This window comes from Schistocerca gregaria, chromosome 8 (genome assembly GCF_023897955.1).
Source record: "Schistocerca gregaria isolate iqSchGreg1 chromosome 8, iqSchGreg1.2, whole genome shotgun sequence".
Lineage (NCBI taxonomy): Eukaryota > Metazoa > Arthropoda > Insecta > Orthoptera > Acrididae > Schistocerca > Schistocerca gregaria.
Window position 1 is genome coordinate 127,440,587 of NC_064927.1, and position 15,688 is coordinate 127,456,274.

At 40.9% G+C, this 15,688-nt stretch overlaps 1 protein-coding gene across 1 annotated transcript in view; it reads right to left on the reverse strand.

Annotated features, from left to right (window-relative positions):
* LOC126284055 (uncharacterized) overlaps positions 1 to 15,410 on the reverse strand; it is a 319,115-nt gene extending 303,705 nt beyond the window's left edge. Inside the window, exon 1 of the mRNA XM_049982640.1 lies at positions 15,310 to 15,410. The gene's annotated coding sequence lies outside the window, so the exon portion shown is untranslated. The remainder of the gene's footprint in view (positions 1 to 15,309) is intronic.
* Between the last annotated feature and the right edge of the window lie 278 nt (positions 15,411 to 15,688).

Sequence of the window (15,688 nt, forward strand, 5' to 3'; positions counted from 1 at the left end):
GCTAATTTGTAATTATGTGAAAATCGTTTGCCATGGTCGGAAAAATTTACCACTTAAAGTTAATTCAAGACAAAGATACATTGATTAATGATAGCTTTCTTTTATTGGAGCAGGGACGAAATTAATCAAATTCAAAAATGGAGGTTAATTAATTAAACTCAAAATGAAGATTAATTAAACTCTAAACACATATGGAATTTATTTTTCTGTTTAATGAAGATGTATTATATTTGAAACAATCAACCAAATGTTAAACGGAAATTACATGTTAAATAAACGAGCATTAGACATTAAAATTTGTATTATTATATTTAAGTAGTTTTTCCTTTTTTTGTTCAAATTTTTGTTTTTTTCTTGTTAATTTTTTAGTATTTTTATTATTCCAATATTCATATTGCATGAGACCATTAAAGCCAACACAACTATTTTATAGGGAATCTGTTAATTTTCACCACAATTTAGCTGTTGAAACAGAATAAAAAGGTGTTTTCCCAAACTGCTTGATGTTGTTTATTATTAGTTCTAAGCAATCTGTTAATGGATCGATTTCTTGATCTTTTTGGAAATCTGTGTTATTGTAATTATAAATTGTTTGCTTAAATCTTGTAATTTTGTTTTGTTTAACTAATTTAGAAGCAAAGGTTTCCTTTTATCTACTGACTGCACAATTTTAAAAATCTGTAATGTTGTTACCCAACTTTTTGTTTCTCCTGGACTTGTTAATGGCAAATAAATGTATTATTTGTTTATACTGTAAATTTGCATTTATTCAGTTTAAACAGTTTTTCCAACACAGTTATCATAGTTTACTCTTTCATTACAGTTTCCCTTATCTTCTCCTTGTTTGCAAAAAATCAAATTTTTTATTAATATTTACTCAATTCTTATTTATGAAAAATATTTGCAAAATATCTAAATGAAATAAATAGTAAAATTCATTCATAAATTCTTTTAGAAATCTGGTAATTTATCTAATTTGACATTGGCTAATTCTTTTTTAAGGAATAGCATAACTATTTTATTTTTTACTTAATAATTTTTATATTTTTATTCATAATTTGTTTAATGCCATTAATCGTTTGTACATTAGAATCTAATAAATAAGGAATTTTTGCTTTAACTCCATGTCAAGCAATATTAAATTTAGGAAATCTAGATCTTAAAAATCTGTTAAAACTATCAAATGCTGCTTTTTTTACAAGAAACTTATCATTATTCATATCTCTTTCACAGTCTAAAAAATCTGTTATCTTAAAACCAAAATACTGTCGCAAAAAGATTCTGTAGTTGGTTTAAAGCTTCTAATATTTTTCTCTTTTTGTGCAGTATTTGTGACATCCCCAGTATTTGTGACAAGATTATTATTAATAAAAATCCTCTGTAAGTTACCATAAACCAAATCTTTCATTTTATTACCAAGCAGTTCGGTTATATAATATTTTGAAGCACTCAATTCATTTTCCACTTTCATTTACATTTGAAATGTACTTAAAATTTTAATCAATGATGTAGATAGATGAGAGCTGATTTATAAAGAGAAAGATTTATTAGATTTTAAAGTTTTAAGGAAATGAAAATTTTGTTCTCTGGATATACATAAAAACAATCTCCGATAACCTAATTATTAAAAAAAGTATTGGATGTTTATTATTTAAATAAATGGAAATTTGGTCTGTGGATATTTGTAAATTTTTAGATGGAGGAAATGACAAAACTAAAATCTTACTTTTAAATCAGAGGATTATTCCTTTAGGATACTCTGGAAGGAACCTAATTGGCATACAGTCTGGACCATAAGACCTACTTTGATTAAGTGATTTAAGTTGCTTCGCTACTATGGGGATATCTATTTCTAAGTTACTCATGTTGGCAGGTGATCTTGATTCGAATTCTGAGGTTTTTACTTCAGCTTCTTTGGTGAAGGAGTTTCGGAAGGCTGTGTTATTAACTATGCTTTGGCAACACTCAGCACTGGCGTATTTCCATTGCTATGGCACAGAGAAGGCAAGAGAAGGCATTGTTTGTGTCTTTCCGCTAGCATGCTCTTTAGATTTGCTGCAGGCTTCAGGATAAAGTTTCGTTGAAGAAACTGTTATAGTCATCTCGCATTGAAGGCAGCGCTAAATTTCGAGGTTCTGTAAAAGATCGCCAGTACTGGAGATTTTGAGTTTGTTAAGAATTGGCATGGCTTTTTCGTTGTTTCTGCAACAGTGTTCTGCCCAGTTTTATTAATTTATTTGGTATAAATCTCTCAGTTGCTGTCGGCTCTATTTCTCTGATTTCAAGCCACGTCTAGTCTACACGTACGTTGTTAATTTGGAAGAAGTGGATATTATCTTCAGGATGGCGTCAAGTAGAAAAACTAGTTTGATGCAGCTCTCCATGCCACTGTATCCTGTGCAAACCTCTTCATCTCCGTATTACTAGTTCAACTGACACCTTTCTGAAACTGCTTACTGTGTTCACCTCCTGGTCTCCCTTATGATTTGTACTCCCCACACTTCCTTCCAGTACTGAAACGGTGGTCCCTTTATGTCTCAGAACGTGCCCTTCTAATCGATCTCTTCTTCTAGTTAGTTTGTGCCATAAATTTCTTTTTCGTCAGTTCTATTCATTGCCTCGTCATTAGATACGTGATATACCCCCCTAATCTTTAGCCTTCTTCTGTAGCAACACATTTTAAAAACTTGTAGTTTCTTCTTTCTTAACTGTTATGCACATGTTTCGTTTCTGTACATGGTCGCACTACATTAAAATACTTTCAGAAAAGACTTCCGAACACTTAAATCTGTATTCCATGTTAAGAAATTTCTCTTCTTCAGAAACACTTTCCTCGCCATTAACAGTCTGCGGTTTACATCCTCCATACTTTGGCCATCATCAGTTATTTTTCTGCCCGAATAGCAAAACTCATCTACTACTTTGACTAGTAACCTAATTCCGTCACCATCACCTGATTTAAATCGACTACATTCTGTTGTCTTTGTTTTGTTGATGTTCATCTTCTATCCACCTTTCAAGATACTATGCATTCCGCTCAACTGCTCTACTAACCCCTTTGCTGTCTCTGTCATTGGTAACCCTCATAGTTATTGTTTCTTCTCCTTGGAATTCAAATCATACTCTAAATTTTTCTTTACTCCTAGCTCAGTATACAGACTGAATAACATCGAGAATAAACCACAACCCTGTCTCACGCCGCTCTCAATCACTGCCTGCCTTTCATGCCCCTCAGCTCATAACTGCCATCTGGTTACTGTACTAGCTATAAATGTTATGATTCAAATTGGTACCCGTTATGTACCGAGTAACCAAATTTTATGTGCTCGCAATCAATGATAAATAGATGGAAGGTGACCAAAGGATCTGTCGCCGTAGGAATCTGGACATGCAAGCAAAAGATTAGTTGAAACTAGCGCACTTTAAATATATGTATTAAATATATTGTAGTCAATTTGTGGGTGAAGAAATGCTATACCGTTGACAATCAGTGGCAGTCGTGGCTAGCTATAAGGAGAGACCCGACACGGGCGTGAGTCCGTGACCACTAAATGTTTACCGTTAAAGCCAAAAACTCGGTGTAACATTCGGCACCAACTAGCAGCTAGAAGTAATCTTAAAATGGAAGTAATTCTGAACCAGTAGACTAGTGCCCACGTGGCCACCGTTTATAGCATCGTCCTGGTGGTCTTCATTGGTGGGCGGCCTCGAGGTTCCTCTTTGGTGGTGATGTTCAAAGTGCCGCACGCGACACCCTCAGTATATCCGGGCGCCGGCTCCGACAGTACTGATAAGCTCCGACACTTCAGTAAATAGCCTTTAGCTCGCTGTATTTTACCCCTGCTGCTTTCAGAATTTTAAAAGCTTCCTTTAAGTATACAAACGCTATAAACGTAGGTTTACCTGTCCTTAACCTATATTAAACATTTCTCAGGAATCCATCCCGAGCTTCCCTGAGGCCGGCTTCTGCCACTTTCTCCATTCTTCTGTAAGGAATTGTTGCTAGTATTTTCCAATCATTACTTATTATATCGACAGTTCAGTAATATTTAACCTGTCGGCACATGCTTCTTTGGAACTAGACTGTGGGTAGATCATTCCATTTCAGAAATGTTACTGTCTACAAACCATTATTTCACAGATGTGGCTTTGCCACCTGGTGTATTGTCATGCTGATACGTCATCGTCTGTTCTGCTGCTGTAAGCTATACACAATGCTGCAAAATGTGTTCACATCCTTCTACATTCAGCGCTTCCTTAAGCATGTTAAGGTGATCATACACTAACCACCAAAACATCCCCATACCGTAACATCACCATCTCCAAAGTTCACTCTTGCCAATAATCATGATGGAAGTAACATTCTACAAGCATTTTCCAACAGGAAACTTCCTGACAGATTAAAACTGTGTGCCGGGCTGAGACTCGAACTCGGGACCTTTGCTTTTCGGGGGCAAGTGCTCTACCAACTGAGCTACCCAAGCACGACTCACGACCGGGCCTCACAGCTTCAATTCTGCCAGTACCTCGCCTCCTACCTTCCAAACTTCTCAGAAGCTCTTCTCCAAACCATGCAGGACTAGCACTCCTGGAAGAAAGGATATTGCGGGTACATGGCTTATCCACAGCCTAGGGGATGTTTCCAGAATTAGCTTTTCACTCTGCAGCGGAGGGTGCGCTGATATGAAACTTCCTGACAGGTTAAAAATGTGTGCCGGACCGAGACTCGAACTGGCTGCGGAGTGAAAAGCTTATCCTGAAAACATCCCCTAGGCTGTGGATAAGCCATGTCTCCGCAATATCCTTTCTTTCAGGAGTGCTAGTTCTGCAAGGGTCACAGAAGAGCTTTTGTGAAGTTTGGAAGGTAGGAGACGAGGTATTGGCAGAACTGAAAGTGTGAGGACTGGTCGTGAGTCGTGCTTGGGTAGCTCAGTTGGTAGAGCACTTGCCCGCGAAAGGCAAAGGTCCTGAGTTCGAGTCTTGGTCCGGCACACAGTTTTAATCTGTCAGGAAGTTTCATATCAGCGAACACTCCGCTGAGAAGTGAAAAGCCCATTCTGGAAACATTTTCCAACAACCCAAACGTTCCCATCGCACTGCCACACGATATAAGGTAACCCACTATTCCGAATCACTGGTGTCGCTCTTTACACGATCTCAAGCACCGCTTAGCACTGACTACAGAAATGTGTACAATAAATGTATTCGCAGCTACGAATATGGACAACGGTCAGCTGTGTAATGGAATGAAGACAATGAGAATCTGTGACAGACCGGGACTCGGGCCCGGATTTCCCGCTTATCGTGAACGGTCGTCTTACCGTTAGGCTATCCGAGCACGACGCACGGCCACCAAAGTTCCATGTCGTCAACCACATCTGCAACCTGTACTGGTACATGCGTGTCCGAAAGAATATTGCATCGTAATTCGGAATGACACAGGCACTGCACTGTCGTATTTATCCGCAAGCACCGGGCACGCGACTTTCGAGTAAAATGTCTCCCCCGTACCGGAATATAGGTGATGTATATACGAGAACAGGTTGGAGAAACGTGGTTGGCGGCATATGGCGGTTTGGTTCTGGCCAGGAGTCGTGCTCGAATAGCCTAATGGTAAGACGACTGCAAGCCATAAGCGCGAAATCCGGGTTAAAAAAATGGTTCAAATGGCTCTGAGCACTATGGGACTTAACATCGATGGTCATCAGTCCCCTAGAACTTAGAACTACTTAAACCTTACTAACCTAAGGACATCACACAACACCCAGCCATCACGAGGCAGAATCCGGGTTCGAGGCCCGATCCAGCACAGGTTGTCATTGTGGTCATTCCATTATATAGTTGTCCATGTTCGCAACTGTGGAGTACATTTAAAGTATTTCATAGCGGCTGTAGTCGCCGCAGTGCGTACCTGCATGTCAGAGGGAACATTGCATTGTAATTAGGAACTGCAATACCGTACAGAAATGTGTGGCTTATGAGGAGCTGCTCGACCAGTACGTCGTCCTTTTTAACTCTCAATGCACAGCCCCAGTGTTAACTGCATTTCTGGTACCACTTTGGAACTAACGACTTACCCTTTCTGCTGTTTCGCTGGCCGGAGTGGCCGAGCGGTTCTAGGCGCTACAGTCTGGAACCGCGCGACCGTTACGGTCGCAGGTTCGAATCCTGCCTCGGACATGGATGTGTGTGGTGTCCTTATGTTACTTAGATTGAAGTAGTCCTAAGTTCTACCTCAGAGCCATTTGAACCATTTTTATGCTGTTTCATGCGATTTCTTACAACAGCCCTCCGCAATGCACGACGGTCCCTGTCCATCATTGGTTTAGCCGTCGTTATTTCTTCGTAATTTCTACTTCACAGTCACACCACCAACACTCGTCTTGGACAACTTTAGAAGGGTCGAAATGTCGTTGATGGATTTGTTTAAATGGTTGAAATGGCTCTGAGCACTATGGGAGTTCTGAGGTCATCAGTCCCCTAGAACTGTAACCACTTAAACCTAACTAACCTAAGTACATCACACACATCCATGCCCAAGGCAGGATTCGAACCTGCGACCGTAGTGGTCGAGTGGTTCCCGACTGAAGCGCCTAGAACGCTCGGCCACAACGGCCGGCGATGAATTTGTTACGCAGCTGACATCCAATGACATATTCCACGTTCGAAGTCATCGAGCCCTCCCGAACGACCCAATACGTTGTTATTGCTTCTCTCCTAACAAGTCAATACTCCCCGCCTCCTTTCATGCTGGCAGGTCCATCTCCCCCGACAGCTAGTGGTCAGCTACATGGCGGCGTCTGGACACTTCTGGTCAGACAGTATGTTTGGTGGTTCTTATGTGTAGTGTCTTAGCGGTTGTTGAATGCCGGATGTGGAAAGGAAACGAGGATGTACAATGTAGATTGCAATTTAACATGGAATTTTAGTGACCTACATTGCCAAACGAGGAGGTAGATGCTTTTCTTCAGGTAGTGCTGCTCCTGTGGTTTGCGTGGGGCGGTTAGGATGGGTCATTACGTTCTATGCCTTCCGCGAAAGTGTTCAAGGCTGAGCGTAGGGGCCGACTCGCGACCATAATCCGTCCACATGGCACCTGCTGCTGGTTCTGTTGTTATGCAGCGATGTTTATCGACACTGAATGGAGAGGTTCCTGCTTTTCATATATACTGCTCCTCTGATAATCACCAGCTAATGAGCCATCCAGGGTTGACAGGCCATAATGTCGTCCTGTGCTTTACGTCTTCATGTGTGGTCAGTATGGAGCTGTTCTCACGGCCTGTGTTGGCTTCCCAGATCTTGGAGTTGCTACTTCGCACTCAGGTAGCTCCTCAGTTGTCCTCAGGAGTCTGAGTGGCCTCCATTGTTTAAGAAAAGATATAAATAAAGACCGTCAAATTTCCGTCTACTTTTCAGTTTTGTCAGCGTTCTCGAAAAAAAATAGAAAAGTAGTACACAGACGGCTTCTTAACCACCTGACAACAAATAATATATTGTCCAAATATCAGTTCGGATTTCTAAAGGGTTCTAATATTGCGAAGGCTATCTACACATGCAGTGAAAATGTACTTAACTCATTAAACATTAAATTACTGGTATATTTTGTGATTCGTCAAAGGCATTTGACAGTGTAAATAGCAATATCCTTCTAAGTAAATTAGAGTATTACGGTGTAACAGGAAACGCTGCAAAACGGTTCAGTTCCTATATCTCTGACAGGAAACAAAGTCGTCATTAAGAAAGAGACATGGATTCAGTTATCAGGCATCATCCAAGTGGCACCTACAGATGGCATCCCACAAGGTTCCATCTTAGAACCCTTACCTTTTTTTAATACCGTATATCAGTCACCTTTCATCAGTAATATTACGAGATGCCAAGTTCATTTTGTTTTCAGATAAATAAACATTCCAGTAAATAGCAAACCATGTGTAGTTTTAGAAAGATCGATTAGTGAAACTTTCATCGACATTACTAAACGGTTCCTAGCAAATTATTTGCCGCTAAACATTGAAAAAAAAAACACTATATGCAGTTCAGAAGTTATAAGAAGTTTGCCACCAGTATAGGACTAAAACATAATGACAAACAGATAGAAGAGGTGGACAGTGTTAAAATCTTGGGTTTACAGCTTGGCAATTAAATTCGACTGGAAGCAACACACCGCAGAACTGCTCAAGCGCCTAAACAGATATTTATGTGCAATACAAATATTGTCTGATATCGGAATATAAAAATTAAAAAGCTGACATACTACGCTTACTTTCTGTAATGTCATATGGGATTATTTTCTGGGGTAACTCATCAAGCCAAGATAATATTTTATGGGTACAAAAACGTGTAATAAGAATTATTTGTGGTGTGAACACAAGAACATCCTGCAAAGGCCTGCTTAGGTAACTAGGGATATTAACTTCTGCTTCTCAATATAATAATTTCTTACAGAAATTTATAATTAAACTATACCTCATTTTCAAACCAACAGCTCAGTTAATGGAATCTCTTCACAGAGACTTATAGGCACTTAGTTTGGAGCAAAATAGGTCAGGCACACAGATTTTCAATAACACCAGCAGCCATAAAAAAGTTAACTGCCAACACAGTTCATTTCAAGAACTAAAGGATTTATTGGTGTCCAACTCCTACGCCACTGATTAATTACTTTGTAGAAACAACACACACACACCCACGCACGCACACACACACACACACACACACACACACACACACACACACACACACACACATATATATATATATATATATATATATATATATATATATATATATATATATATATATTAAAACACAAACACACACGTACCAAAAATATACAATACCGATAATACAAATATTAGTACAATGTGACTTCTGTAAAAATTCAGAGTAGTAATTCGATCATTCTGAATAAGTGTTCTAAAATGATTCCTCTGTTTAGTGTTTGCTATCTCATAAATAAAAATATGTTTAAATTTTTTTACTCATTCCACATCCGTGATGATCATTCAATTTGGGGTCTGTGGAAGATACATACCCATACTAGTATTCGTTTTTCATTCTAACTGTCTATTGTGTATTCTTGTTCTTTTGCCATGTTCTACGTTGCGGACACCTCACATGGCTCAATGGAAACTAAAAGTACGTGTAGCCTATCTAATAATTCCACTCATTCCACAAGAGACAGCCAGACGCACTGGCCATTTAGTTACGCAGGTGGTCTACATAGGTTGTTGTCGCCTAAAAAAAGCAGAGAGCGGGCTGATGGAATAATAACGTGTTCCACAACGATACAAGTGTCTGAAATCAGAACCTGCATGAAAAGAAAATATCTAAAGTCATTAGTGGAGTGTTTCCTTTCGACTGGAAACAACAGGTTCATGGTCATTTCTATAAATGGTACTGCAGACTGTGAGCTCCGTCAAAACACCTTGAGCGAGTCCAGTAATTTCAACTTTGTTTGGCAGAAAGGGAGAATCGTCGTTTGTTCGGACGTGAGCCACAAACTGCATCTCTCTACACCTTGGGTCCTCAAGTTCCAAGGAGATGGCGTCTGGAAAACGTTCATTATGGCCCCTGGGCACCTTAATACATAGCTAGCCATTCAAATTACGACAATGGAAAGGACAGCAGTTTAAAAATATTTCTCATGGTAAATATACAGAATATTAGGAAGAACACAGTATTCCAGTTGTGATATTGGGCTGAACAGGATGTACAATTTAGTACATAGAGGTAGTATGAGTCGTAGTGCCGGACCCTCAGCAAACCATGACCAGGCATTTTCAGTGGGTCATAGACGTAAAATGTGTTAGCGAGGGCAGAAGTCTAACAACCTATGTATCGAGGTAAGTCAGTACAGCAAGGGAAAAATGCGGTCTTATCTTGTTGAATGATATGTCATGGTAACCTCGAAAATAGGACACGTCACACATGTAACAGCTACTGTCCAAGTTACTGGCTATGCAAACCAGAGGCAACCGTGTTGAGTGACCAATAGCACTCCACACTATCATGTGAGGTGCTCGGCCCTTATAACGATGACGAATACAATTTCAAAATGTTCATTTATCTAGGAGCCTCTGCACATCCATCGTGATGCCATACACAGAACCAAAGACAACGTGGTACCGCTCCTACGTCTGTGCTAATGCTTGAAAGAGAAGGTTCAATAATCACTTTGCTGATAGTCCGTGGCGCTTCAAACGTCATCGGACTGGCCGTGAGGATATATGTTGCACGCCCGGGTTCCCGGGTTCGATTCCCGGCGGGGTCAGGGATTTTCTCTGCCTCGTGATGACTGGGTGTTGTGTGATGTCCTTAGGTTAGTTAGGTTTAAGTAAATCTAAGTTCTAGGGGACTGATGACCATAGTGCTCAGAGCCATTTGAACCATTTTTTTAAGTATATGTTGTACTGCAAACAAGCTTATTCTCTAACTCACGTGGCGGTATGATCTTGCATGTCCTAGTGAATAACATGACTGTCCTCTCAGGCGCTAGACGCGTGCGGCCGTTGACATCTTTCATGGCAACCAGTGAGTGGATACTTGTCTTGTTGCAAAGAAGCTCATTCCGTAATTCGAGGTAAGTGATGTGGCTGTATGATCTTGCGCTTCCAAATTAACAACATATATCTCCTCTCCAGTGCTAGATGCGTGGGGACGTTGAGATCATTCATAGCGACCAGTAAGGCCCTCCTGAATCTACAGATTTCGTGACAGTCATGGAATTCCGACCAATTCGAGAAGCAATGTCGGCTGCTGCCACTGAGTTTCTATACGCTCTGGTAGACATATCTCCTTCTTAGGTAAGATATAGCATGATCTCATCACAGACAATTGAGATCCAAATAAGGTTTCTCAGTGAGGAACCCACTGCGTAATCTTTTCTTATATGCAGAATGTAGATCATGTTAAGCCTACCTACTTCGTGCGGTTGCACAGAACTGCTAATCACGTCTTCGTACGAAGCATGTGGTCCACACCGGTTTGGTATTTGTTGCGTGCCGCCTTGGTGACATCGTGATTTTAACGGCCAGCAGTGTATTCTCATCTGCCTGACATGCAGTTAACTATAAAAGTGCAGCTTAGACTACTTCCCATCTTAAAAGGTGACAAAAGCTATAAGCTATAAGCAATTTAGCATACTTCATTGGACTTACATGCACAACAGCCTTTAATTGTACATGGTGCTGCAGTTAAAATTAGCCCTCCTCCTCTTTGAATGCGAATGCAACATTTCGACTTCAGAAGGAGAGTAAAAAGCTACAACAAAGGACAGTTTCATGCAATAATCGAAGATTAGCAGAAAGTATTGAAATTATGAAAGCATGAAAACAGGTTTAATTAAGGAAACACGAGAAATTTTCGGGGTCAAGGATCCGAATAGAGGACTACTAGTGAAGAGAGAAATTGAAGAGTCTGTATAACAACTGACGCACCTACGGATCTGTGCAACATGTGAAACGACAAGGAATTCCTTCACATCAGAAATTATTGCACACATTCGCCGAAGAACTATTCAAAGCCCAAAGAATTCTACACGTAAATTGGCCCAGCAGGCGCATGTAGGTAGGAATTGTCAGCGGACATTAAAAAGACTCAACTTGAAGCCTTATCGTGAAACAGTTGTGCAGCAATCACGGGAGGATGACAGTCAGAAACATGTAGATTACTGCACGCGGCTTTTGAATAACATCAGCGACCCTTTCCATTACATCATGAGTGATTAAGCATGGTTTCATCTTTCCGGTCATGTGAATTCACAGAAGACTAAGTACTGGGCAACAAAGAGCCCAAACATTGAATGTCATCGCCGTTTGGTGTAGGTTTAACAGAAATGCTCATCATTGTACCGATATTTTTTGACATTACCCTCAACATGGTTGCATGTATGGAAACGTTTGATACTTTCGGGCTCAACTCACTGAATACGAAAGACAATACTGCTTCTTCCAGCAAGATGGGGCAACATTCCACGGGATAACGTATCCCTGGAACGAGTCCATGACATCTTCACTGACGATTGAATGTCTGCAAACATTTATGGCCACCTCGTCCTTCGGATCTAATATGATTTTATCCTGTGGGGACACATGAAAAATAAGGTCTTTGAAACAAATCCACACACAATACTGTAACTGAAAGAGCCGGCCGGTGTGGCCGTGCGGTTGTAGGCGCTTCAGTCTGGAACCGCGTGACTGCTACGGTCGCAGTTTCGAATCCTGCCTCGGGCATGGATGTGTGTGATGTTCTTAGGTTACTTAGGTCTAAGTAGTTTTAAGTTCTAGGGGACTGATGACCACAGATGTTAAGTCCCATAGTGCTCAGAACCATTTGTAACTGAAAGATAAGATCAGCCATCGATATCCGAACTACACGCCGGGTGTACATGAATATGCTTAGACGTGCAGGAGCTGTGTACCGATGTTGTAGGGGACCACTTTCGGCGTCTTCTACAAATATATTTTTCATTACATTGTTCATTGTTAATAAATGGTAAGTTCATTTCAGCTCTTCGTTTCTGTAATTTCACTATCTTTTCTTTATACTTAGATGAACTATTTTTATCTGCTTCACCCTGTACAATAAGTGGGTCTGGAATCACTTATTCCACGCAGATATTTAGGTGCTAAAACGGAACGTTTATACAAGCAATCAACAAAATGTTGCAAGGCAGATTTTCTGTTAGGGGTTAGGCATTTCCTATAGATTTTAGACAGCGTATGATCAGCGACCGTTGGTGCGTATTTTTCAGAGAAAGTTTTCTTTTCGAATGGAAATAACAGTATTGATTTACAGAACATTAAAATCCACCAGAAGCCAATAGTGTTGGAAGCTTGAACGAAGCGTACTCGTAGTTGTAGTGTACTGAGTAAATAGTGTCTTTGTGCGAACATAATGAAGTACGGCGTTTTTAATCGAAATTGGCAGAGTCTACGGAAATAATGACACACAAATATCGAATTCACATGGTCATATCTTGGACGTTACTCGATTTTTTTCATAGACAAGATGAAGGATCGTCGAACAGCTATAGGCCTATATCGCTGATATCGGTCTGTTGTAAGAGTTCTATACTCGCATATTATGACGTTTCTGCAGATCGAAAATCTCCTCCGTAGGAATCTGCATGGATTGCGCAAACAACGGTCGCGTGAAACCAAACGCTCTGTTGGTTCATGAGACCTAGAAAGCAATCAATAGTTGTTGCAGTGTTTCTTGACTTCCAGAAGGAGTTGGAACAGTTATGCACTGCCACCTAAAGAAAATACAAACGTACGAAAAATCAGACCAGCTGTGTACTCTCAGACTTCCTAACAAACACAGTACAGGAAGTCATTATTAACAGAGAAATCTTCAGACGTTTAGAGTGCTATAGAACTATTAATTTTCACAATACACAAGGTGAACATTAATAAAGCGGACAAACTGCAGGGACGGATTCCTGATGGGAAATGCAGGAAAAAAGGTCCTATGAACATGTATCCGGATATGTATCGTTGCCATGGTAGATGACGCTAACGAATGTCAGCTCCTCTGACCACGTGCTGTTTGTTTGTCGTGTGTCACAAGATGTGTGACTGACGTAGCATACTGTTAGCAGCAGAATGGTCCGGTATTCATACCGGGAACCAGCCGAGATGGTGTTTGTGTACGTTCAAGAAGAGGGAAACGGTCGAGAGGCAGCACGGTTATACCAGTGCAAGTACCCTTTCAGGCACCAATCACATCACACATTATTTCAAGTCCTTGTTGGACGTTTATGTGATCATGGATCCTTTCAGACAGACAAACTCGCAGGGAGGCGGGACACTATGTGTACACTAGATCTGGAGAACAGGGTTCTACAGGATATTGAGAGGAACCCTAATACAATCTCCAGCCAAGTAACCCACCAATGTGGTGTAAGCCAAAGTACGATTATATGTATCCTGCATGACAATCATTACAATCCCTATCACCTGCAGTTCCATGCCACTTTGAACATCGCCGGCCGCTGTGGCCGAGCGGTTCTAGGCGCTTGGTTCCGGTACCACGCGGCTGCTACTGTCGCAGGTTCGAATCCTGCCTCAGGCATGGATGTGTGTGATGTTCTTAGGTTAGTTAGGTTTAAGTAGTTCTAATTCTATAGGACTGATGGCCTCGGATGTTAAGTCCCATAGTGCTCAGAGCCATTTGAACCATTCTTAAACTTTGTACATCTGTTGTGACGTGGATGCGATACAGCTCTGTACTGTAGTCCGGGTCGTTTGACGCGCACCGCCCATTTCCGGACACATGTCCATAGGACCTTTTTTCCTCCGTTTCCCATCAGGAATCGTTCCTACAGTTTGTCGGTTTTATTAATGTCCACTCTGTATACCAGTGACTTGATGGATAATGTCTGAAATTCCATGAGGCTTTTCGCGGATGATACTGTTGAATGCAGAAAGGTCGCAGCTCGCAGCGTTAGAAAATTGTAGCAGAATCGAGGAGCTCCTGTTGGGGATCGACACTTAGTGCTAGAATTGGCAGCTGATCCTCAGTACAAACAAATCTAACATATTGTTTATACATGGACTGAAAGGCCTATAACTGGATGATTACACGCCTTTAGAGCAATCACTGGAAACAGTCACGGTCATAAAATAGTACTATACGGAGCGATTTTAGAGTGAAATTACCGCATAACATTAATCACAGTTAAAGCAGATTCCGGACATAGATTAGTTGGAAAAATCCTCAAGAAGTGTAGTCCATTCACTAAGCAGTAGCCAATAAAGCCCTCCTTCGAGCAATGTTTGAATACTGCTCGTCTGTCTGGAAACCATACCATATAGCACTGATGGAAGAAATAGAGAAGATCCAAAGAACAGCAACTCATTTCGTCACAGTTTTATTTAGTAAGCGCAAAAGCGCCACGTAGATGCTCAGCCAGTGGCAAATGCTGCAAGAGAGGCGTTGTACATCTCGGTGTGGTTTACTGTAAAAATTCCGAGAGTGTACGTTCCTAGAAGAGGCAAACCACTACATCTCACACAAAGATCATGAAAATAAAGAGATTCGAGCCGACACAGAAGCTTACCAGCTATCTTTCGTCTCGTGAATCATTTGCGACTGGAACAAGAAAGGGGCGAAGTGACAGTGTCACTCAAAGTAGCCTCCGCCGTACACCGTAAAATAACTTACGGAATGCAGCTGTGGGCGTAGAACCGCAGGTGTGCAAAATGTGTTTCATCATTCGCAGCGCGGCTTTCCAAGGATTGTTACATATTTCCTTCAATCTCTAGTTGAGGTTATTGTGAAATACAAAATAATGGTTGTACTCACTCTTCGCGCTCGCCGAAATCCACACTGTCAACGCTGCCCCGACACTTCTAATAAATCGCTGGTTTATCTCACTTCCTTGAACTTTCTGCTACGTCAGAACGCAGATACCGACTAGAGAACTGAAAACTTTCACCGCACTGAAGCGGATTACCTGATTCAAGCTATAACTAGGTGGGACTGAGGCGAGAAGTTCGTTACTGGCCCTAATGCTGTTTATGTTCACATTTTGGAGGCACCGGCTGATATGCTTAACGACATGTTTTTCCCGTCTCGTGTATCCTAGCATCATATCACCAGATTTATTTCATATTAACTGCCACTGTCGGTGTGTCTTCGGTTAAAATCGATATAAGGAACTGCACGCTAAGGCGTCGTACTT